Source organism: Rattus norvegicus, chromosome X (genome assembly GCF_036323735.1).
Source record: "Rattus norvegicus strain BN/NHsdMcwi chromosome X, GRCr8, whole genome shotgun sequence".
Lineage (NCBI taxonomy): Eukaryota > Metazoa > Chordata > Mammalia > Rodentia > Muridae > Rattus > Rattus norvegicus.
Genome location: NC_086039.1, coordinates 116,136,614 through 116,159,666, shown reverse-complemented (window position 1 = coordinate 116,159,666; position 23,053 = coordinate 116,136,614). Strand labels below are relative to the sequence as shown.

The 23,053-nt window shown below is 42.0% G+C and overlaps 1 pseudogene; it reads left to right on the top strand.

The window, feature by feature from the left end:
* The first annotated feature begins 471 nt into the window (after positions 1–471).
* On the top strand, positions 472–22,716 carry Hnrnpm-ps2 (heterogeneous nuclear ribonucleoprotein M, pseudogene 2; annotated as a pseudogene).
* The last annotated feature ends 337 nt before the right edge of the window (positions 22,717–23,053 follow it).

Below are 23,053 nucleotides of genomic sequence, written 5' to 3'. Positions count from 1 at the left end.
ACCACCAAGGAGCCGATTCCGATGAAATCACATTAGGGCCTCTTTATTCAAGCTCGAGCTTGGGCTCCCCACCTACCCTGACATAGCAGGAAGGTGGAGCCCCGAGCCTAGTTTAAGGCACACATTTATAGAGGCTAAAAGGGGGTATCTAGCCTGATACACATCTGATTGGGGGGGGGGGCATTATGGCTTTTAACATTATGGCTGGTGCTGGGAGGCAAACCATAAACTTAACTTCTGTTTTCCTCCTGATTGGTGGTTGCTAAGAAGTGAAGTGTCTGGGGCGGGCTTGTAACCTTTGGGTGCAGATTTGTTGGGTAATAACCTGGAAACTGGTGCTAGATGCAGGTCTTGTCGGTAGGTAACCTGGAAACCGGTACAAGCCTGTTAGTGAACTTGAGTTCAACCTTAGGTCAGTTTCTCTAAAATGGAGTCTGAACCCAAACGATTTGTTCTCTCACTTCAGTGCTCTATGATGTATGGTCTATGAGTCAACTTGAGATGCCATAAAACGCTTGTGGACAGCAGTGGAAATGGCATATGCAGGCTGTGGTGCCAAGGTATGTATGGCCTGGGCAGAGGCTTCTCAAGGACGCATGGGGAAGGAAAAGACCAGAAGATTGAATCTCAAAGGTAAAGTGTCTTTCAGCTCTGTGGTTCCCAAATCCTGAAAGTGAGTTTACTCAAGGCTGATTTATCCCCAGAATAGCTTCCAGTGACTCCAATCTTTGTTCTACCAACCCCTGTGTTGCACTCCATTGTCCATTGCTCTCTGCTCAGACCAGCTTTTTGGTCAGGATGTCCATCCACAGAAACGCATACATAATTCCATGTGCTACTGTGGTATGTATATTTGACTGATAGGAGATCAGGAGAAAATAGCTCAGGTGGCCATAAGAGATCATTTCAGCTTTACTACTTGAACATTTCTAGAACCATACCCACTGACCTGAACTCGGAACATCCTCTCCCCAGGAAATGCTTGAGACACTTAATAGAAACAGACCTATAATAACTGTATTTTCTGCCTTCCTTGCCAGCAATGTTTAGTAGAGACATCCACAACCCATATAACTAAGTACAGATATTTTCTCCACAACAATTCACAAAATTTTCTAAATCAGAAAAAAAGTCCATGAGAGCAGGCATTGCTGCAATTGGAAGCCGGGCTCTCCACTTACACTCAGCATGTGAGTTACTGTTGATCTGTACATCCCAGCTCGCAATTCTCCGATAAAAGTTAGATGCCCTTGTTTTTCACGTAACCCAATCAGGACAAGTGTGGACCTCCTATGGGAAGTCCTTCCAGTTGCCACTAATCCTTCAATAATGCCTGAAAAATCCATGTTCCAGCAAAGCAAAGGATCTCTTTCTTAAGCTAAATGCCTGTGGCATCTTGGGGACTAAGTAACGATGAAAGCAACAGTCAGGACTTGAGAGCAGCAGCTTTGGAAGAGGGATTTAGAAGTGGGCAGCCTATCTGAGTCGTAGACCATCCAAGAGGTCTGGGTTGGGGGGTCTGGCCAGTCAGTTGACTACTAATTCTGTTCTAAGCCATTTTTTATCTTTATTAACTTGAGTATTTCTTATTTACATTTTGATTATTATTCCCTTTCCCGGTTTCCAGGCCAACATCCTCCTAATCCCTCCCCCTCCCCTTCTTTATGGGTGTTCCCCTCCCCATCCTCCCCCCATTACCGCCCTCCCTCCAACAATCACGTTCACTGGAGGTTCAGTCTTAGCAGGACCAAGGGCTTCCCCTTCCACTGGTGATCTTACTAGGCTATTCATTGCTACCTATGAGGTTGGAGCCCAAGGTCAGTCCATGTATAGTCTTTGGGTAGTGTCTAAGCCATTTCTATCCCAAGCACACATCACTCGCCTTATCTTTCATCAGCCCTCCCTTCCTTGGGTAATTTTTGACAATATTGCTCTAGTAATGTGGTAAGGTTAGTACTGTTCCACTTACCCATTAGTAACTTCAGAGCATATAGCATTTTTCTTACTCTCTCCAACTCTGTGTATCACAGTCTGCACACTAATTATTTTCCCTTCACAGTGCTTCTCCAAAGACATTCAAGGAAATTTACCTGTACTCCAGTGCAACTTCTCAAGATAGGAAACTCATGCTCTTCAAAATAGATTTTATGAATGTCTTGATATCACAGCTACGTGAATTTCTGATCATGGGTGTGTAAAATGTACCTCATTGAAATATCAAGTCTTTAGGACAGCATCATTAAGGGGTGGGTGGTGGTCCAATCAGTGATGTGCTTGTTGTGCAAGCATGCAACATGAATTTGGATGCACATTGCCCATTTAAAAAAGCAGGGTGTGGTAGCATGTACCTGCCATCCTAGCCCTGGAGAGATGGAGACAAGTCTAGACACATTAGTGATGTGTAGAGGTTCAGTGAGAGACCCTGCCTCAAAAAATAAGGTAAAGAGCAACTGAGGAAGACAATGTACATTGACCAATGGCCTCCACATGCACACATATGCATGTTTGTATATTTAATAAGGAACTCTAATAACTATATGAAATTGGAAAGATAAACATAAATTATGTAATTTACTGGGAGGGGGCACAATATTTCTCTGTTTTAGGAGCCTTATGTGATAGAAAAGAACTAAATGAGCAAGAATGTGTGTGTGTGTGTGTGTGTGTGTGTGTTTGTGTATGATGTTTCATGTCACGTATTTTCCATAAGAAGCCTAACATTTGGCCGTTTAGTGATTGTGCACCATTGTGGTCAATAAGGTTGTTTTCAGTGGTGCTGCATGGATTGGCCCATGTTTAGACCTCTATTAAAAACTTGTATCATCATTTTCAACCATATTAAGTATATAAAGTAGGTGCTATGCCTGCAGCATCCTTGGTTTTGTCTACATGCCACAGAGAAGCCTAATAAAGTGAAGTGACCCCTTTGTGCATGGTCTCAGTGTGTAGCTCATGCTAGACATGAGTTCACTATGTCTCTCAGGCTGGCTTTGAATTCCTGACCATCTTCTAACTTCAAAGATAACAGACATGAGCTAACAGCATGTGGAAGCTGGTAATCTCCTTCCACATGGGGGACTCAAGGCTCTTTCTCAGCTCCAAAGGCTTGGGAGTTACCCACTGAGATAGCTCACTGGCCTGAGTTCCCTTCTCTTCAGCTCTCATTCTTTAAATCTAGGAGCTTTAGGCTTATCAAGTGACATATAATAGTGCCAGAATTCCCCCTTCCCCTCCTTCTGATTTATTTCATTTTCCTGGTGCTAGGGATTAAATCCAGGGCCTTGCAAGGGTTAGCATTGTGAGCTATATACCCACAGCCCATCTAATGAATTCCATTCAAGCTATAGAATAATGCCACAGAAATAAGTATTTGATACTTTAGTGATTAAAAACATGATTTGTATTTCAATGGAAATCTTACTCTAAAGATGAATATGCACATTGAAACAAAATTTAACATCTCATGTTGAAGCAAAATGGGTATGTCTGTTTTCTACAGGTTCTGTTTCAAACTCTCATAGCATCTCTGGAATATCCTGCTCAAGATCTAGCATCCATTGGAAACAGTGCTCAAAAATAATTTTTAATGTATAATCTACACCCTCACAAACAGATGGTCCTGAGTCATAGAGAATGATATCAATTTGCCTCATCATAGAGGGAGAATTGGGATTAGAAGGCACACAACTTTCACACCGTATAGTAATCTCTCATTCCTGCTTTCAGTAGAGACGTGCTATGCTTAACATATAATGTCTGAATACTTTGGATTCATGTGTTTTGATGTGAGGGGATACAAGTCTAGGCAGTCTAACTTCTGAAATTCTGTCCTTCATGTTGTAAAAGCACATGCCATAGTATCATTTACACAGTAGATGTTAAATATATGCCAATTCTTTTCTGGTCTTCCTAGAAGTGAGAAATATTTTAAGTCAGGGAAGTAAAGGAACCAGAAAGAGGAAACTAAACATTTGGCCACAGAATCAGAACAGATGGAGAGGCAAACATGGAGTTACTCTTCCTACTCGTAATCACCTCCTCTATTTCCTTCTTAGCATCTCCCCCCACCCCTGAAAATCATCCAGTTGGATCTTCTAGTCAATGTACTAGAGAGCTGGCTACCTTCCCACCCAGGACTTCATCCAAACCTACACCCACACAAACCATGTGTCTACTCCCTCCTGTATCTCATTAACGGCAATGTTGATGATCCAAACAGAGTGGGGAAATGATGTTTAAGAAGACACTGGGTGCCTGGATGCACTTGGCTCAGGCAGAATTTGCCTGTCTGCAGAAGTTCTCTCAGATGAAAGAGGGAAGGCTGCCTCCTGACTTCTCAGGGCACACCCTGTAATAAAGTGACGTTTGTGCTGAACGGTATCCTCTCTAAAGGGCTTCTGCAGAAGTGATCATTGGAGATCCTTACGTGGAACTTGTGAATGTGGCAGAGCTGGTTCATTTAGTATTCAGTGCATCCTACTGTATGCCCGACCTTCAGCTCTCCATGGATTAAGCATCTGAATAAAGTGAATACGTCCTCCTTCCAGCTCAAATCAAATCTCGCTCCACCCCCAGAATGTAGCGCCACCACTCACCAATTTGTTTTTTTAATGTATGTGTTCTGTGTCTAAGTGTGAATGAATATATTCGTGCATGTTTCGGGGCCAGAAACTACATGGCAAAAATCTTCCTCAGTAACTTTCCATCTTGTTATTTGGAGATGAAATCTCTCACTAAATCTTCAGCTCACCAGTCCAGCTTGACTGGCTGGTCAACAAGTGCCAGGAGTCTTCCTTTCTTCGCCTGTCCAACCCTAGGATTATAGGTGCACACAGAACCACAGCACACAGCTTTCTATATAAGTTCTGGGAGTTGACCACATGTCCTCATATTTGTGCCACAGGCACCTTACTGAACGGTCTCACCAGGTCCTCTGATTCTACTCCTCACAGGCCTTTGTTATATTATAATTCTATTGCAGAATTATTCGTTGGTTGTCTGGTTCTTCTGTTTGCACTGTAAGCTTCAAGAGGGTGAGGATTTCACAGTCTGCTAAAGGGCAACAGACAGGCACACCCAGAAAAATAATAAACTTGTCCTGATGTCTTGGCAAAAGTCTGTTTAGAGCAGGGGCCTAACAACAGAAGGAAGAAATTCTATTGCTCTTTGTCAGAAACAGCATCCCTGTGGGGGTTAATCTGATTTGATTCATTAAGTTCTTATAGGAGGAAGACTCATAAAAAGAAAAAGCAACACAGAATCATAAGGAGTAATGAAACAACAGTCTACATTCTGGACATTTTGGTCTTTTCTTGAATGTGTAAGATTATAGTATGTGAATTAGTGAGAGAGGCATTTGAAGAAAACAGCTAGTCTGGGTGTAGTGTGTGATGCATACTACCAATATTTGGGAAACCAAGGCAGGAAGATCACGTAGATCTTGAGTCCGGGCAAGGCAAAATAGTGAGTTCTGGGCCAGCCTGTGTTACAGAGTGAGACCTTATCTTTTTTTTTTAATTGGACATTTTTTTTATTTTCATTTCAAATGTTATTCCCTTTCTCAGTTTCCTGGACATAAGCCTCTATCTCATCCTCCTTCCCTTCTTCTATAAGGGTGTTCCCCTCCCCATCCACTCCACCTTTCCACCCCCTGACATTCCCCTACACTGGGGGTCCAACCTTAGCAGGACCAAGAGCTTCTCCTTCCATTGGTGCCCAAAAAGGCTATCCTCTGCTACATATGCAGTAGGAGCCATAGGTCAGTCCATGTGTAGTCTTTGGGTAGCAGTTTAGTCCCTGAGAGCTCTGGCTGGGTTGGCGTTGTTGTTCTTAAGGGGTTGCAAGCCCCTTCAGCTCTTTCAATCCTTTCTCTAATTCCTCCAATGGGAGTCCTGTTCTCAGTTCAGTGGTTTGCTGCTAGCATTCGCCTCTGTATTCGACATGCTCTGGCCGTGTCTCTCAGGAGACATCTATATCCAGTTCTTGTCAGCATGCACTTCTTAGCTTCATCCATCTTACATAGTTTTGGTGGCTGTATATATATTGGCCATATGTGGGTCAGGCTCTGAATGGACATTCCTCCAGTCTTTGCTCCAAACTTTGCCTCCATATCCCCTCTTATGGATATTTTGTTCCCCCTTTTAAGAAGGAGTGAAGCATCCTCATTTTTGTCATCCTTCTTCTTGAGCTTCCTATGGTCTGTGGATTGTATCTTGGCTACTTCGAGCTTTGGGGCTAATATCCACTTATCAATGAGTGTATACCATGTGTGTTTTTATGTGATTGGGTTACCTCACTCAGGATGATATTTTCCAGTTCCCTCCATTTGCCTATGAATTTCATAAAGGCATTGTTTTTGATAGCTGAGTAGTACTCCATTGTGTAGATGTACCACATTTTCTGTCCATTCCTCTGTTGAAGGGCATCTGGGTTCTTTCCAGCTTCTGGCTATTATAAATAAGGTTGCTATGAACATAGTGGAGCACGTGTCTTTGTTGTATGTTGGAGCATCTTTTGGGTATATGCCCAGGAGTGGTATAGCTGGGTCCTCAGGTGGTGCAATGGTGATACTGTATCTTAACCAGCCATAAAAACTGACCTACAGTTTCTCCTGCCTGCAGTGTTCTGGGACCACTGGAGCCTAGCAGAATCATCATCAGAGAGACCAAAGAGACTCCACCCAGCAAACAATGGGTGCAGAAGCAGAGTACCGCAGTCAAATATTAGGCTCTGGGAGTCCCAGAAGTGTGAGAAAAAGGATTGTAAGAACCAACAGTCTCTGGGATACTACAAGAACATGACCCACAAAATCAACTGACTGGGACTCAAGGGAACTCACAGAGATCAGGGAGCCTATAAAGGTCTGACCTAAGTACTTTCCATATATGTTGTAGCTGAATCACCTGGTGTTCTCTAACTCCTTTGCCTCTTTTCCTCCTCCTGGACAAGCCTTGATGTGGTGGTATATGCCTGGTCTTATTATAATTAATCGATGTTCCTGGAAGGCCTGCTCTTTTCTGTAAAGATGTGAATGTTGGGTATGCTAGAAGGAGAGGGGAAGTCAAGCTGTAAAATATGAAAGAAGAAAGAAAAGTTTTTTTTAAGACAGTTTCTAGAAGGTTTCCACTGACACTAAATGACTCCCTTACTTCCTGTCTGTGTCTAGCATTTTTGGTAATAACATTATTTCTATATTTGAAGTGGATGCTTACGGAACGTAGAAGAAAACTTATAAGATCCATTATGTGTTGTTTGTGAGCCCACAAGATACTGGGCAGGAACAGCCTTGACACTGGCTCTTTGCTCTCAGGCTTCCTCTGTTTGGTGAAGTAACTACACTGGTGCCAGTTAATCCATTTGTTATTTTCTCTTGGGCTCAGCTGCAGATCAAGCGTTGTCCACAACTCTTTCTGAGCTTTCTCAATGGATGCTTCTGGTCATTGTTTATTCATAGTGGTCAATGATTGTACATGGATGGGAAGTGGTCCTCAGCTTGTCCTTGCTCCTGATCTCTCACCTCCATTGGGGTGGGGGAGTTCTCATGTTTCCTCTTTATAATAGCTTATGGACGTGCTCCCTTTATTTAGAAAAAAAGAACAAAAACACAAAAAAAGGAACGAGATTCCCAGGACTTTGCATGTTGTGCTTTTCAATATAAACTGTACTTTTCTTTTTCACACTGATAGGAACCAATAATGGGGAATTTTCATTGCAATTACAATTAATCATGGGTAACAACTAATAATTTTATCTCCGAACTTTGAATAGATTTTCTTCTTTAAATCTTTTATTTTAAAAATATGTACATATATGTAAATGTGGGGAAAGTCTATGATGAGTTTAGTTGTAGTCATTATTCAGCCTCAACAGCCATTATATGCAACTCTCAATGCAGGCCAGTTATTTTCATGTCTTTGTCTCTATTTTCCATTACTAATTCTTTTTTGTTTGTTTGTTCGTTTGTTTGGCTTTGGATATCTGACTTAGGGCCATGCTACGTGCCTAAGCTTTACAGCCACCTCTCATTTCTGTTAATAGTTAACCCAGTTACATAAAGACTGGGTAAATTAAAAGTCAAGGAGTTCAGTTTGGCTCCTTGTTGTGTTAATTAATTAATTCATTAGTTTTGCCATGCTGGATAGTGAAGCTAGTGTCATGCAATTGACAGGTAAGGTCCCTGGCTTGAATTGTATTCCCAGTCATTCATCAGTCTTTCTTTCTTCTTTCATTCTTTAGTGAAAAACAATTTGTTTTATTTTGAGTTGAGCTCACTACATGGTCTGGTAGTTCTTGAACTTGTGATCCTCCTGCTTCAGCCTCCTGGGTAGTTAGTACTATATGTTTGTATCTCCAGGCTGAGAGTTTATGGCCTTCTTGCTAGAAGACTTCCAAGACAACCTGATTAGAGTCAAAAAGCTCATATGGGATATGGGACCTAACAAAACAAGATTTTATAGAAGACCATTTATTCAGGAATAAATTAATCCATGCTAGTGGTAGAATCCTGAACACCTTTTTTTCCCAGAAAAAAATTGTATTTATTCACTTTACATCCAGATCATAGCCTCCTCCTCTCAGGCTTTCCTCACACATCCCCTACCCCATTACCCTTCCTCTTCGAGTTTGAAAAGGAGGCGGCCCCTTTGGGTACCAATCCACCCCGGCACTTCTAGTCCCTGCAGGACTAGGCATCTCCCACTGAGGCCTCTCCACAATCAGGCAATAAAGTCAAGGTAAGGCCCCAACTCCAATTGTTGGGGGAACTGCATAAAGACCAAGCTCCACATCTGCTACATATGTGGAGGGGACTTAGGTAGAGTCCATGCATGCTTTTTGGTTGGTGGTTCAATCTCAGGAAGCACCCAAGGGCCCAGATTAATTGACTCTATTGGCCTTAGTGCCTATCCTGTTTGAGTCCCACAATCCTTCCCTTAACTCTTCCATAAGACTTTCAGAGTGCTGGTTTAATGTTCAGCTGTGGGTTTTTGTATCTGTTTCAGTCAGCTGTTGGGTGGAGCCTCTCAGGGAACAGTTAATCTAGGCTCCACTCTACTAGCATAGCAGAGTATTATTAATAGTGTCGTGGATTGGTTCTTGTTCATGGGATGTGTCTTAATTTGGGCTGGTGATTGGTCAGCCATTCCCTCAGTCTCTGCTCCATCTTCGTCCAAGTACCTCTTGCAAGCAGGACACACTTTGGATTGAAGGATTTATGGGTGGGTTGGTGTCCTTATCCATCCACTGGGGCTCCTTCCTGGCTATAAGGACGTTGCCACTTCAGGCTACATATCTGCCATGGCTAGGAGTCTTAGCTAGAGTCACCCTCATAGCCTTCCTGAAGCCTCTCCCATCACAAGTCTCTGGCACATCCTAGAGATACACCCCACCCCCCAGCGCCACACATAGCCTTGAACAAGTTGGTACAGGAGGTAACATCCTGAACAGAACAGCAAAAGTACAGAGACTAAGATCAACAATTAATAAATGGTATTTCATGAATCTGAAAAGCTTCTTTAAGGCAAAAGATACTATCGATAGGACAAAACAACATCATACAGAATGGGAAAAGATCTTCACCAACCCTACAACTGACAGAGTGCTAATATCCAAAATATATCAAGAAGATAACCCAAACCATCCAAATAACTCAATTAAAAATGGTGTACAGAGCTAAACAGAGAATTCTCAGCAGAGGAATCTTGAATGGCTGAGAAGCACTTAAAGAAATATTCAAAGCTCCAAGTTATCAGGGAAATGAAAGTCAAAACAACCCTGAGATTCCACCTCACACCAGTCAGAATGACAACTATAAAAAACACATGTATTGTTGGGGGGAGGGCTGTAATCGGGGGAGGATGGAGAGGGGAACACCCATAGAGAAGGGGAGAGGGGGAGGAGGAGGGGTTAGGGAGATGTTGACCTGGAAACCGGGAAGGGGAATAACAATCGAAATGCAAATAGGAAATACTCAAGTTAATAAAGATGGAAAAAAACACACACACACACACACACATGACAGCAGATGCTGGCAAGGATGTGGAGAACAAGGAACACTCCTCCATTGAATGGTGGGATTGCAGACTGGTACAACCATTCTGGAAATCAATCTGGCAGTTTCTCAGAAAACTGGGAATAGTTCTACATGAAGACCCAGCTATATCACTACTGGGCATATACTTAAAGGATGCTCCAACGTATAACAAGGACACATGCTCCACTATGTTCATAGCAGCCTTATTTAGAATAGCCAGAAGCTGGAAAGAACCCAGATGTCCTTCAACAGAGGAATGGATACAGAAAATGTGTACACAATGGAATACTACTCAGCTATCAAAAACAATGACTTCATGATTTTTGCAAGCAAATGGATGGAACTAGAAAATATCTGGTAACTCCAACCCAAAAAGACACGCATGATATGTACTCACTTATAAGTGGATATTAGCCATAAAGCACAGGGTAACAAAGAAGCCATAAATAACAAGGAAGGCCCAAAGGATGCCTGAGGAGTCCTCTTAAAGGGACTCCCTTCTCTGCCTCTTCCTGCCAATAGGCATGAAATCTCTATGTGCTTCAGAGATGACTGTATTCAAAACTAGCTGGGACTGCATTGCTTAAGAAAAGATATCCTCCCAAACTTAATGAAATTAAACCAACATAACATAAAAATAAAACCAACATAGCTTGTGATCTGGTGAGCTAAAAATAGGGTAGTTCTGATCCCCATAGCACCATCTCAGGCTATTCTATTGATAGGTGGGTTGGCCTGGAGGCCCAAAGAACGCCATTTTCAATTCCATGGGTTGATAGAAATAGAATATCTAAATGGAGGACTTTGGCATAGTAGTCTCTACACAGACTTCTTATGGTTTCCTTCTGAACAAGGATCCCAAGAGCACTCAGTGGGAGTTCCATGACCTGATCTGCCCCTGTTTTAGAAGACACACAACATACATCCTCTTCCACTGCTTATGAGTTATTTCTATTCTTAGACTTTTAACCGTTCATGCATGTCTCTTCTATACTCTCTTCATCTCCAGGGATTGTTCACAAGTGAATAGTGTATATCACCTTTCTGTCAAACTTCCTGAAAATACGGATTTACTTAATCATCGTCCCATTCTTAAAAGTCCAGAATTTTAATCAACCTTCTATAAATGAGGGGACATAAACCATGATATTTGGTTTCACTTGTCAAAAGCCACAAGACCAGCAGGGCGTGGTGGTCCTTTCCTATAAAATTGGCATTTCGGAGGTGGAATCAGGAGGATCAAAAGTTCAAAGCCAAGTTTGGCTACACGAGGTTCCATTTTTATTGTTTTATTTATTTAAGTCACAAAACTAATATGTGTTTCAGACATGACCTGATCTTTAATTTACAGACTATGCCCTTTTCATATTTCAGTTTTATAATGGGGGCTCCTAGGGAACTATAAATAGTGAAATATATAGGCATTGCTTATTGAAAGGAATTTCCTAGCTGTAATGTAGAAGGAAGGCATATTGGAAAGGGCCAGAATGGACACAAAACCAACTCAAAGGCTGTAATTAGTCTAGGTAAGTCCTTCTAAAATTTTAATGTGCAGATGAATCACCCAGAGATCTTGTTAAAATTCAGATTCTGATTCCAGAGGGCTGGAATGACGCCCAAGATCCTTTCTCTAACAAGCTGCTGTTTGGCTGAAGGCCACATTCTGCAGAGCATGGGTGTAAGCAGGGGATGATGGAAAAACAGAGTGAAAAGACAGGATGTATAGGAATGGTATGCCAAGACGTTGTACCACTCCCAGTTTTCAATGGATTCATAGGGAGCGTTACAGGAGTTCAGATAATTATATTCCTAGCTAGCGACTGTGTAGCTTCATTTTGACTGGATTGAGAAACACGTAAGAGATAAAGCACAGTATTGATCAGAGCATTTTCCAGGGAGGATTGACTAAGAGGGGAAGTCCCACCCTGAATGGGAACCACACCTTCCCATGGGCTTGGTGGAAAGAAATAGATGGAAAAAGGAAGAGGGAGGAGATTGCCAAGGTGGACAGGTGTTGTCTCTGCTTCTGGGCCACCAGGTAGTGAGGAAGAGAAGACACTCCTTTACAGTGCAGCCCCACCTCCTTGGCTGAGCTAAGCACATAGGGCTCAGTGACTCGGCACTGAACTCTCTGAAACCTTAATTCAAGACAAATCCTTCCTTCAAGGGTGTAACAACAGAGGCACATACACTTAACTAAGGACAACTAAACTAGGGCTAGAACCCGAACCTGTCAACTTTTCATCCAGCTCATCTGCCATTGAGGGAATCCTACAGTGCAGTCACAAATTTCCTAAGCATATATTTCTTTATTACAACCCAACAACAAACATCTTGCACCTCACATGTTTTAATGTGCATTTGTTCTGTTTAAAGCTTAGTGACCTTATGTATAAATTCTTTGATTTTTCTAATTGGCACCATTTCTCTAGCATAAAGTTGACCATTCAATGAAAAGTCATTTGTTTTATTATATAAAGTTAAAAGTTAAGTAAAGAGGTATTTTCACATACACTCCTCCATTGTTGGTGGGATTGCAGACTGGTACAACCACTCTGGAAATCAGTCTGGAGGTTCCTCAGAAAATTGGACATTGAACTACCTGAGGACCCAGCTATACCTCTCTTGGGCATATACCCAAAATTGCCCCAACATATAACAAAGACACATGCTCCACTATGTTCATAGCAGCCTTATTTATAATACCCAGAAGCTGGAAAGAACCCAGATGCCCTTCAACAGAGGAATGGATACAGAAAATGTGGTACATCTACACAATGGAATATTACTCAGCTATCAAAAACAATGACTTTATGAAATTCATAGACAAATGGATGGAACTGGAAAATATCATCCTGAGTGAGGTAACCCAATCACAGAAAAACACACATGGTATGCACTCATTGATAAGTGGCTATTAGCCCAAATGCTCGAATTACCCTAGATGCACAGAACTCATGAAACTCAAGAAGGATGACCAAAATGTGAAATGCTTCACTCCTTCTTTAAAAGGGGAACAAGAATACCCTTGGGAGGGAATAGGGAGGCAAAGATTAAAATAGAGGCAGAAGGAACATCCATGCAGAGCCTGCCCCACATGTGGCCCATACATATACAGCCACCCAATTAGACAAGATGGATGAAGCAAAAAAGTGCAGACCGACAGGAGCCGGATGTAGATCGCTCCTGAGAGACATAGCCAGACTACAGCAAATACAGAGGCGAATGCCAGCAGCAAACCACTGAACTGAGAACGGGACCCCCGTTGAAGGAATCAGAGAAAGGACTGGAAGAGCTTGAAGGTGGCTTGAGACCCCATATGAACAAAAATGCCAAGCAACCAGAGCTTCCAGGGACTAAGCCACTACCCAAAGATTATACATGGACTGACCCTGGGCTTCAACCTCATAGGTAGCAATGAATAGCCTAGTAAGAGCACCAGTGGAAGAGAAGCCCTTGGTCCTGCCAAGACTGAACCCCCAGTGAACGTGACTGTTGGGGGGAGGGCGGAAATGGGGGGAGGATGGGAAGGGAAACAGCCATATAGAAGGGGAGGGGGAGGGGTTAGGGGTATGTTGGCCGGGAAACCAAGAAAGGAAATAACAATTGAAATGTAAATAAGAAATACTCAAGTTAATAAAGAAAAAAAGAAAAAAAATGTTAATATGATCCACACCCTACAACCTCGCCTATTTCCCAGGAGACCTGCTCTAACCAGGGATACAGAGATACAAGTGAGACCTCTGCCTGGATAACCCCATCTGCTGGGACCACACAGAGTTTTGCAGACATGGGCTCTGCCCTGCCCTGTTGGCGCTCCATCTGCCTACTTGCCCATACCTCCACCTACACTAGATGCAGATGTGAGACCAAGGAAGCATTGCAAAGCTTGCTATGTAAGCCAGCCATCACCGTATGTGCTGTGATAAATAAATCCTATTTAGACTCCCCCCAAGCATCACATGTCCTTCCGTGGGTTTTGCCTCAGCAAAACACCATGTGAGTCTGTATCAGCTGACATATCTGGAAACTTCCACTTCATTCTGCCAATCAGCTCAAGTCTGAGGAAGTCACAAGAAGCCACCAGAACACCACCAGAAATTTTTTGGTGTTTCTTTCTATGAAGTTACAAGAATAACCACGGAGGAATGGCAAGGTGTACCAATACCATCCAGTGTCATCCACCGTCTGTTGGGTTATATTTATATTCCTTCTTAAAGTCATGTATCCTCTTTTGTGCTTCCTTTAGCAAAACAGCCTTCCACCTGTCTGCTCCAGTGAAACATTCCTTCACGAGTCTGCTTTAGCAAAACATCCTTTCACCTAAGTGCCCCAGAAAAACATTCTTTGACATAATTGTCTTTCCAAAGAAACCAGAAGTATCCACTACAGATGATGGTTGCCTATAAAGAGGCTATAAATAATTCCTTTAGAAATACAGGAAAACACAATCAAACAGGTAGAAGCCCTTAAAGACATACAGGAAAATACAGTCAAACAAGTGAGGGAAAGGAGCAAGGGGGTCCAAGAACTAAAAAATAGAAATAGAAGCAATAAAGAAACCACAAATGGAGTTAACCCTGAAGATGGGAAACCTAGGAAAGAGAACAATAGCAACAGATGCAAACATCATCAACAGAATACAAGAGATAGAAGAGAGGGTACCATAGAAGGAAGTCTCAATTCTGAACACCTATGCCCCAAATTCATAAAAGAAACACATTCATAAAACAAACTTTACAAAGGCTCAGAAAACACAGTGAATCTCATATAGTAAAGTAAGAGTCTTCAATACCCCACTCTCACCAATGGCCAGGCCATTGAAACAGAAACTAGACAAAGACACAGTGAAACTAACAAAAGTATGAGACAAATGGATTTGATAGATAACAACAGAAACTTCCATCCAAAAAAATAAAAGAATATACCTTCTTAGCACCTCACAGAACCTTCTCCAAAATTGACCATATAATCAGACACAAAACAAGTCTCAATAGATACAAGAAGATTGGAATAACCCTATTCATCTTATCAGCTCACCATGGGTTAAAGCTGGACTTCATCAACAACAGAAACACTGGAAAGACTACAGCATTCATGGAAACTGAACAACTCTCTACTCAATGATAACTTGATCAGGGAACAAAGAAAGAATTAAAAGTCTTTCTAGAATTAAACGAAAATAAAGGCACAGCATACATAAACTTATGAATGATAAAGAAAGCAGTGCTAAGAGGAACATTCCTAGCACTAAGTGTCCCCATAAAGAAATCGGAGAGATCTCCTATTAGAAAGTTAACAGTTCACCTATAAGCTCTAGAACAAAAAGAAGCAAACACACACAATAGGAGTAGATGGCAAAAAGTAGTCAAACTCGGGCTGAAACCAATCACTTAGATTCAAAGAGAAAACAAGAATCAACAAAACCAAGAGCTGGTTCTTTGATAAAATCAACAAGATAGACAAACCCTTAGCCAAACTCACTAAAAGGCACAGAAACAGTATTCAAATTTACAAAATCAGAAATGAAAAGGGAGACATAACATCAGAAAATGAGGAAATTAAAAAATCATCAGGTCTTACTTCAAAAGCCTGTAGTCGACAAAACTGAAAAACTGGAATGAAATGGCTGATTTTCTAGACAGATACCACATACAGAAGTTAAATCAGGAACAGATAAACCAGTCAAACAACCCCATAACTCCTAAGGAAATAGAAGCAGTCATTAAAGGTCTCCCAACCAAAAAGAGCCCAGGTCCAGACGGGTTTAGTGCAGAATTCTATCAGACCTTCATAGAAGACCTCATACCAATAATATCCAAACTATTCCACAAAATTGAAACAGATGGAGCCCTACTGAATTCCTTCTATGAAGCCACAATTACTCTTTTACCTAAACCACACAAAGACCCAACAAAGAGAGAGAACTTCAGAACAATTTCCCTTATAAATGTTGATGCAGAAATACTCAATAAAATTCTTGCAAACCGAATCCAAGAACACTTCAAAATGATCATCCATCATGATCAAGTCGCTTCATCCCAGGGATGGGGATGGTACAATATATAGGGAAATCAATCAACGTAATCCATTATATAAACAAACTCAAACATAAGAACCACATGATCATCTCATTAGATCCTGAGAAAGCATTTGAAAAAATTCAAGGCTTCTTCATGATAAAAGTCCTGGAAAGATCAGGAATTCAAGGCCCACACCTAACCACAGTACAAGCCATATACAGCAAACCAGTAGCCAGCATCAAACTAAATGGAGAGAAACTTGAAGCAATCCCACTAAAATCAGGGACTAGACAAGGCTACCCACTCTCTCCCTACCTATTCAATATAGTTTTCGAAGTCCTAGCCAGAGCAATCAGACAACCAAAGGAGATCAAAGGGATCCAAACTGGAGAGGAAGAAGTCAAAATATCAACATTTGCAGATGATATGATAGTATATATAAGCAACCCCCAACATTCTACCAGAGAAATCCTACAGCTGATAAACACCTTCAGCAAAGTGGCTGGACACAAATTAACTAAAAAAACAAGAACAAGAACAACAACAACAACAACAACAACAACAACAACAACAACAACAACAACAGTCCTCTTTTATACAAATGATAAATGAGCTGAGAAAGCAATTGAGGAAATCAGCCCCTTTCCAATAGCCATGAATAATATAAAAAATACCTTGGTTGGTGAAAGGCCTGTATGTCAAGTTTGTTATTGCTAAACACAAATGACCGTGAAGCCCCCAGAGCCCCGGAGGTAAGAGAGGAGGCCTGGATTTACTTAGTTCAACTGCTTGCTAGCCCTTGAGTCAGGGATAAGTTATTAAACTCCTTAGCTTCAGACTTCTTTCCAAAACAACAGAAATCCCAGTCATTTTATTACTTTTCAAATTTAAAATTCTATGACCATTCATTCCTTTTGTTCTAGGGATATGTCAAATTTAAAAGGGAACAAATGTTTGATATTCCCCACTTACCTGACAAGGGAAAGTGGCTTGGGGGAGCATTAGTTAGACCTGTGGGGGCAGAAGTATTGTTTAGGGGTCTGAATTACCCCTGCCCCTCTTTGAGCAGCTGCAAAACATATTCTCTAAAGGCTGCTCTTGAGGACAACTGTCAGATGTGGCTCTGAGAATGCCATTAATGCTACCATTCCTCTTGTTTACAAAGTGTCATAAGACAAATCATTAAACAGCCCCAAGATCATCTACCTAGATGAAACTGGGGAACAGCCCTGAAGAGCAGCTACTTTACAGTTTCTTTCCATTGTCCATTTTTGTAGTATCCAATGTGTTTAACGATAAAAGGACTATTATTATTATTATTATTATTATTATTATTATTATTATTATTATTATTATTATTATTATTATAATATTATTCACTTAAAGATTTTCATCATTAGGTTCTAAGTTAGGGCCAGGCTAATTTTTTTGGAGGTTGAATGCCGCCCTCTGCTGGCACTCTTTCAGACACAACAAAATGCAAACCCCACACAGCCACGTGCTCAGAAGTGAAAGCCAGAGTTAACATAATTTTACCCACAAAAATGATTACTTCTTTTATGATGTAAGTAAAATACGATTCTTTTAGAAAAGTATAAAATGTAGAAAATGCGAATAAGGAAACGTATACATTTCCCATCACTCTTCAGTCCTACACCTTGTTGAATTTTTTTTCTTTTCTTCTTTCCCTCTTTCTTTTCTTTGATCCCCCCTTCTGTGTGTGTGTGTGTGTGTGTTGTTTTGTTTGCTCGCTTGTTTATTTTGAAGTAGAACTTCCTATATAGCTGAGGCTGACCTTGAAACTGTCCTTTCTCCTGTGTGGGCTTCAGAGTACTGGGATATCAGGACATCACTACTCCCTGCCACGCAATCTGTATGTGCTCAGTGACCTCAGTAGATGCTGAAATGGTACTTCACTATTAAGCCCACCTGTTTTTTTTTTATTTTTTAGATTCTAAGACAAAAAGCATAACTTTTCTTGGTGGTCATGACATCTCATAGCTCTAAGCACTCAGGAGGTAGAGGCAGGAGGATTGCCATAAGTTCCTCATCTCATGTGGCAAGTTTGAGGCCCGACAGACACACATAGGGAAAAGGCGTGTCAGAGCAAAAGCAAACTCCACTATGAACGTAGAAATGAGTGGAAGAGCGCTTGATATATTGTTAGCTTACAACCTCCTGCAACTTCAGCTCTAGGGAACTCAACACTCCTCCATTCCCATATCCACACGCACCAACATCATTCAAAATAAAGCTGTTCTTTATCATTAGAAATGAACAGATTGAGACAGAGGGAGGACACAGAGCCCCACACAGAGACTTTAACGTCAACCATCCCAGGCAGCACTCTCAGTTGCTAATCATAATCGTTGCAGTGTGTCATCTGAGAGATTAAGTTTTTTTTTTTTAATGTGGGATTCTGAGGCCTGTAACTGGAGTCTCTTATTCAAGAGATAGGAAGTGGTGCTTTGGAACGTGCAAGTTCCCAGGTGATGCTGTCAATACTGCCCTGATGACCATCCTTGGAACATTACGTTCAAATGAGACAAGCATCGGGAATCGAGTTACTGTTGCTTTGTTCATGTACAGACAAGTGGAAGAATGCTTGGCTCTTTGAAGTGTTCAATATTATGATTTGTATTCCCTTGTTACTGTGTTAGTCAAGGCAAATAAGGAGAGACTTGTGAGTGAGTGAGTGACGCGGCTGAGGTTTAATCACTCATTGGTAGCAATTCTGTATTCTCAAACTATTAACATATGAGAAAATCTACCCTTTATAGAAGTAGAGCTGTCTGTTAAATAGTTCAATCTTTCAGAGCTGCCATTTATTATAATATATAGCATTGTACACACCCACCATTTGGTCTAGCCGTCTTCTAGAAACTAACCATATACAATGAATTAAACATATGTTGCAAATACATAGTAATGGAACTTCTCTATGAGCATAATTTAGCAAAAATCACTCTGGAAACAGCTTTGCAGTCCAGCAATGGAAATTGGATACATGCAATGGAGAACTTCATTGTGGAAGAAACCTCAGTGACAAGAAAAGAAAGGCGAAAGTAGAGAGAGCAAGTGGTAGATACTGTCCCTGTCCTTCCTCACTGCTCCCACATCCTGTGATGCCATAGGCAATCACTAGTTGTGCACAGTACACATTGAGTGGCAATGGGAAAAAATTGTAAACTGGTGGTATGCTATTTCTTACTCAGTGCTGCCATTCGTGTTTGATGCTCTCCTGCCCCCAAAACAGATTTTACTTTTGGGAAATAGATGCATTATATTGTGGATTCAAGTACTCTAGGAACCAAATTGTAAGAGAACATTATGCTGGAAAACAGGAAGGGCTGTACAGTTTGCAGACATCAACTATGTCCCTACTAAAGAAAATGGTAGAATAAGTACCAGGCTGGTGGCTGTCATACTGCTGGAACATGGAGATAGGGAGATAGCTATGACGTATTTAATGAAAAGGCCCTATTACTTCTGGGTTTGCATAAATATTTAGTTTGGTGATCTTTGAATTATGGTTTAAATTTCAAATTTGTTACTCCCCTCTCATACATAACAGAGGAAACTTTTTTTTTTACAAGTCAGACTGTTAAAGGAAAAACCTTTGGAGATGTGTTTTGTGGACTGCTTTTGGATCCCATTCTGCAGGCCAACAAGGTCGAGCCACAACTCTTCCATCTATGAGACAGAAATTGCCCAGCAAGTACTCTTTACCTGCATCCCAGAGATGTTATCTTGTCTGAATCCTGGCATAATCTATTGATGCTTCCCAGGTATGATACTCAAGGTGAGAGAGGATGGAGACTTGACATACATAAATCCTGGGTTTGATCCCCAGAATTTTACAAGTGTGTGTGTTGCAGACCTGTATTCACAATGGCAGTAGGAGGTAGTAGCAAGAGAATCAGAAAGTCATCTGTGCATACATAGCAAATTCATAGCTACAGGGGAAGGAGAGAACCTGAGCTAGGCATGCCCATGCACCCTCACTCACACTTGTCAATACAACACCCAAAAGCATGACAACATCATTTTTTTAAACAGTGACAAGGGGCCAGTGAGATGGCTCAGGGCTTAAAGAATGTGTCAGGCAAACCTAGAGACTTGAAGTCAATCTCCAGAACCCAATAAAGGTAGAAGGAGATTGATTGGATCCGCCAAGTTGTCTTTTGCTCTCCACATGTGAGTCCCGGAAGTATTCACACTCTTGAGAATATGCAATCCCATACACACAAATAATAACAATTTCAACATTTTAAAAGTGTTAAAAATTCAGTTTGAAACCTTTGCATCTTGCAGGAGAAAGTCTGAAGGACTTCATGCACTAGTCAATTATCAGTATTAATAAAGAAAAATAGACACAAAGCCCAGACGCGGAGAAAATGGCGGCAGGGGTCGAAGCGGCAGCCGAAGTGGCAGTGACAGAGCCCAAAATGGAGGAAGAGAGCGGCGCGCCCTGCGTGCGGAGCGACAGCGGAGCTCCGGGCCTGAAGGGTGAAGAACGACCTACTCAGAAAGAGAAGAGGAAGGAGAAAAACATAAAAAGAGGAGGCAATCGCTTTGAGCCATATGCCAACCCAACTAAAAGATACAGCGCCTGCATTACAAACATACCTTTTGATGTGAAATGGCAGTCACTTACAGACCTGGTTAAAGGAAAAGTTGGTGAGGGAACATACGTGGAGCTCTTAATGGATGCAGAAGGAAAGTCAAGGGGATGTGCTGTTGTTGAGTTCAAGATGGAGGAGAGCATGAAGAAAGCTGCCGAAGTTCCAAACAAGCATAATCTGAGCGGAAGGCCACTGTAAGTCGACGAAGATCCTGACGGTGAACGTGCAAGGAGAGCAATGCAAAAGCCGGGAAGACTTGGAAGCACAGTATTTGTAGCAAATCTGGGTTATAAAGTTGGCTGGAAGAAACTGAAAGAAGTATTTAGTATGGCTGGTGTGGTGGTCCGAGCAGACATTCTGGAAGATAAAGATTTGAAAAGTCGTGGAAGATGCACGGTGACGTTTGAACAGTCCATGGAAGCTGTGCAAGCTGTATCTATGTTTAATGGCCAGTTGCTGTTTGATAGACCGACGCACGTCAAGATGGATGAGAGGGCTTTACCAAAGGGAGACTTTTTTTCCTCCTGAATGCCCACAGCAGCTTCCCCATGGACTTGGTGGTATCGGTATGGGGTTAGGACCTGGAGGGCAGCCTATTGATGCCAACCACCTGAACAAAGGCAATGGAATGGGAAACCTAGGACCTGCAGGAATGGGAATGGAAGGCATAGGATTTGGAATAAATAAAATTGGAGGTATGGAAGGACCCTTTGGTGGTGGTATGGAAAACATGGGGCGATTTGGATCCGGGATGAACATGGGCCGGATAAATGAAATTCTAAGTAATGCAATGAAGAGAGGAGAGATCATTGCAAAAAAAGGAGGAGGTGGAGCTGGAGGCAGTGTCCCTGGGGTCGAAAGGATGGGCCCTGGCATTTGACCGCATTAGCGGTGCTGGCATGGAGCACGTGGGCGAAGGCTTAAGCCATGGCATGGATCGAGTGGGCTCCGGCATCAAGCGCATGGGCCCACTAGGCCTTGACCACATGGCCTCTCCAGTATTGAGCGCATGGGCCAGACCATGGAGCGCATGGGTGCCGGTATGACCTTCGGCCTGAAGCGCATGGCTGCACCCATTGACCGTGTGGGCCAAACCATTGAGGGCATGGGCTCTGGTGTAGAGCGCATGGGTCCTGCCATTGAGCAAATCGGTCTAAGCATGGATTGAATGGTGCCCACAGGCATGGGGGCCGGCCTAGAGCGCATGGGTCCTGTGATGGATCCTTTGGCCACCGGCCTGGAGCGCGTGGGCACCAACAACCTGGAGTGCATGGGCCTTGAGTGCATGGACCTGGAACGAATGGGCGCCAACAGCCTGGAACGGATGGACCCTGCCATGGGCCCAGCATTGGGCGCTGGTATTGAGCGAATGGACCTGGCCATGGGTGGCACCGATGGTGCTGGTTTTGACCGAGGCATTGAGATGGAGCCGGACAACTTTGAAGGAAGCTTCGCAGGTTCCTTTGGCGGAGCTGGAGGCCATGCACCTGGAACAGCCAGGAAGGCCTGCCAGATATTTGTGAGAAATCTCCCATTTGATTTTACATGGAAGATGCTAAAGGACAAATTCAATAAATGTGGCCACGTGCTGTGTGCCAACATCAAGATGGAGAACGGAAAGTCCAAGGGGTGCGGTGTGGTTAAGTTTGAGTCTCCAGAGGTGGCTGAAGAGAGCCTGCCAGATGATGAATGGCATGAAGCTTGAGTGGTCGAGAGATTGATGTTCGAATTGATAGAAACACTTAAGCAGTTGCCTTTTTTAAACATCAATACCAGACCTCTGAATTTGTATTTTTTCTTGTTAACCATTTTAATTTGTTGGCTGGATATATAAAGATGTTTAAAAAATTCAGTTGCTTTTTGGGGTAATTTGAATTAATTTTTTAATGATTGGGGTTCCATTTGTTTGCATTGAGATTGCAATTGCACAAGTTTTTTTTTTTTTTTTTTTTGTAGTTGTGGCATATTGTTGACATCGAATATGACTTTGATAATAAATACCAGTTCCTGAAAAAATAGCTTATTTTTTCATAATTCAGCAGGCTTATGAAGACTAGTTTCTATTATTTACAAAAGGGACTGTCTAAATGTAAGATACATGCATAGACACTATACTCTCCATTTTATCATTTTATTTCTTTTTCTTGTTCCTCTTGAATAAGGAGGCACTATCAACATCTAGGCCCAGATAGCTATCATGAAAGTTTTTCCTGTACATTCTAGCATGTTTTAGCAGCATCTCTGGCGTGTACTCTCTAGATACTCCCTCATCTATCTTGGCAATTAAAAAATCCTGCCAACACTGTTACTTACTTGCTCCCTGGGAAGCAACTGTGCACCTGATTTACAGGTAATCCATTTCCTTGAATTTAAGT